Consider the following 3721-nt stretch of genomic DNA (forward strand, 5'->3'; position numbering starts at 1 on the left):
CTTCGACCCACAAACCGCAGCTTTTATTTGGGGGGCACATTTTAACATCTTATAGCACTGAGTAGGTGACGCCACACACCCAGCAAATTGGAAAGACCTTTGTAGCCTTCGGTCTGCATAGCTCTCTAATCTTCAAAATTCAGTGCGGGTAACATTAGAGTAAAGCGGTGCCAAATCATTACTACCAAAGACCTGCAAAAATGAGGCTGTAAGAGGCACTAGCTCAATTTGTGGACTAGCAGTCTCAACTTGAACAATAACCGAATGGCATAAATACTAAGTGGCAAATGCAATAAAATAGAAGTAAATATTCAGAAAATATATATGGAATAATAATATCAGAACAAAATGACAGGAATATCTGAATTATTAAGAAATTAGGGATTGAAAAATTGTGAAGAATGAGTCAAGTGTGTTAGGAGTTAGGGAAGCATTTGCTATTTCAAGTACTTTATCAAGTGCTTGATCAGTTTAAAATTTCAGAATGAGAAAAAGAGCATTATTTATAATCCGACAGGTCATTTTTTGCTAATTCAAGTACAATTGTAGGTACCTTATCAGCTTAAAAGTTCATGCATAAACATAATCAACTTATTAATTTTTGGAGCATTAAGACACACACCTAAAACAGCATATAAGGAAAATGATCACACGGACAATAATTCCTTTACTACCAATCAGTCACCTTTACTCCACATTCCTTCTATATACATTTCACTAACAACTTAACAGGTCATTTAAAAGAACGTCAATTTATGCGTTCAAATACACTCCACATCTACAACTACCAATTTCACATCTAGTGCCGTCCTTGTTCTAAAACATTATCGATTATTGATCGACTAGTTAATCATCTAATTTGTTTGTCAATAAGGCTATAAATAACAGCACGTCTAAATGGTGCTCAAAATAATGTTTAAATTGCTCCCGAGTTGCTCATAATATGCACGAAATTCGCCACTCCACTTTAAGCTCATCCATCAACTCTTCCCAATTCTTCATTCCTATTTTTAATCTACTACCAATACTGCATTCGGCAATCATATTGCCCAGCTCTTAGTTTTTTCACGCTTAGTACATGCAGAGCTTGGAATCTGTTTCTCTCTCTGTGCCTTTACACATGAATGACGACGTCTTCTCGTCTTGCCAAAGCTATCCGGATAATTGCCTTCGTTGTCATCCCCAGTCCAAATGCACACCTATCTTGTTGTCATCCCTTTTTGCAGTATGACTAAGAATCCTCCAACTGGTGGCAAGTAAGGTGGAGGCGGAGGCGAATATGGGGGTTGAGCTCTATGCGGAGGTGGAGGGGGAAGGGTAGGAAGCAAAGTAGGGTGCAAATGTGGATGCGGTAGATGCAGAAGCAAAGGAAAATTACCAGACACTCCGTCCCTCAAAATGAATCGGTATTCTAGTCCAGGTTCCAGTAATTTGAATATTGCAAGTAGATGCAAGTCGGCCAATCAGTCAGTCATCCGGACCGTTGTCTAGCCAACGAATTAGATAAAAAATAGGGACGAATAAATTAATGAGTAATGTAATAAACGAAATCATTTACGACACGAAGGAAGAAGATTCATTGTAACCATTTGCTTCTTGCAAGGTAATTGAACAGATGGCTAGATGGCCAGATAGTCTATGCATAGCTAGATGGATAGAGCTGAAGATAGATGGGTGGAGGAAAGAAAAAGGGATCAGTGATTAGCCTAACTCTAGAGCCTAAATCTCATTTACTACACGTTTACTACACAATTGGTGTAAAAGGTGATTTATTAGCAGCAGAGAATTCATTGCCGGTGTGACCTTCCCACCATATCATTCGATCCGCGATTCTAGTAGCATTTTATTTAGCAATGTAGTAGAAGGTAGGAGAGTAGAACTGAGTGAGGCGGAGTGCCTTAGCATCAAGGATCTTGCTTTCTGATATTCTTTTCCTTATTGCCCTGTTTAGAACCTCCATAGAACCCAGATCAATCCATTTACACTGTCTTAAATAACATGGCGCTATGTAAAAGTGTAGTCTGCAGCCACTCTGTGCCTTAAGGAAAGTGTGCTCCAAGCATCGTCACCTGAATAATACAGAAAAGTTTGGAGACATCCGCCAATAGCCCAGACACCTTCTCCGTGCTGAATCTATATATTCTGCCCGAGTATTGTGTCTTCTTTCGTCCTCAGGGAGTTCCGGGACGCTACAATACTACTCCAAATAACACGCATTTAAAATATGCTGGACTACGTCTGCTAATTTTAATCACTCCTTTTTATGCTCTGTCAGCACACAAATATAGACATTACGAAAAATCCAAATAAGGGAGAACGCCACTGCCTTTCCGAGCTAAATGACAATTCTCTTAACGGTTTTTTGTTTATGCCTAATTATGCGCATTAGAATATCTACCCTCAACAATTTAAAAGGAAAAGTACTCCAAAATTCAAGTGGAAGGTGCTTTTATTGTGCAACCGATCTGAAGTGCGAAAGTTTATGCTAAAAAGGAGTTTTCTAAATTGGGTCTAAGTTAGTGGGAATTTCTGTCGTTACTTAAAAGCATGTTTGCTTTTGAGTGCAAAAAATTGTTGCTGATGTAAAACCGAGTCTGTCATGCTTGCACATTGTAATGTAATGAGTAACTGCTTCTGTGTGTCTTTATATTCTTACCTTTGCCTAACTGCGCGATACTTACTACTGGTCATCAAGAAGCAACCATCTGCTCATGTCGATTCGTCAGGGCATTATTGTGGAACACTGTGGTGCAGAATTTATGGCAGTCGGGTTTACTTTGCGTAGCGAGTAAACCCGAAATGCCATTTCTTAATATCAGAGCCTCAGAATGTGTGAGCAGCACAAAACACGGTGAGGAGTGGCCCACATTGAAAGAGCACATGGACGCGCTCTACACGTTCCTCCCAGTTCCAACAGATGGAAAGCACGAGAACTTTCTCCGCTGCCAAGTAGATTAGACAACTGTACTTGGCATTGCATCGACGTAATTAATTACAGTTCTTGTCGTTTTACAGATCTAGGGAATAATTGGCACCGGCATACAGGCAGGTGAGAATTTGCGCATAAAACATCCCTGAACAAGGTGGAATTCCCTACCAACAATTGAGAAGACAACATTGAATGGTTGTGGCAAGTTTATTATTGGTGGTATTTACCACGTTAACATTGAGAAATAATATCTTGTTCACGTTCATCGCAATCTCTAGGAAGTGAATCGCAAGTTGATCCAGAAGAGGTAAGGCTGTTTGATTTGGCATGCACCATGTGCCAAGTACTTATTGCACGGAAGGCCGCTGTCTATCCCCGCAGAGTCCACTAGCTGGCCAATGGGGTAGGCACCACTGGTCTCTGGCTCCTTACTGTTCAACGCCACGTTAAGTGAAGCTGCGCCTACACCTGCAAAAATGATGAAAGCAAAACATTTCAACAAAGCCACCGGCGCTATTTCCATACAGCCACAATGCATCACGACAATCCTTTAGCTGCTAGAAGAGGTTGCTTTCGTGAAAGGTGGCAGTACCTACAAAATAAACTGAATGTGCGACTAACTTTACAGGAAAGCAGTTTTTCGTGATGGGGAAATGCAAGAACTTTCTTGAAATCAAATTCTACGTACTACTTTAGATCAAGCACTTACAAGACAGATGATAGGAATCACCAACAAATCCAGGCAAAGCTTTTAGTGTTTAAACCTATTTATCTGCGAAAAATGATTGTCCA

The sequence above is a fragment of the Echinococcus granulosus genome (assembly GCF_000524195.1).
Source record: "Echinococcus granulosus chromosome Unknown EG_S00297, whole genome shotgun sequence".
In the NCBI taxonomy this organism is placed as follows: domain Eukaryota; kingdom Metazoa; phylum Platyhelminthes; class Cestoda; order Cyclophyllidea; family Taeniidae; genus Echinococcus; species Echinococcus granulosus.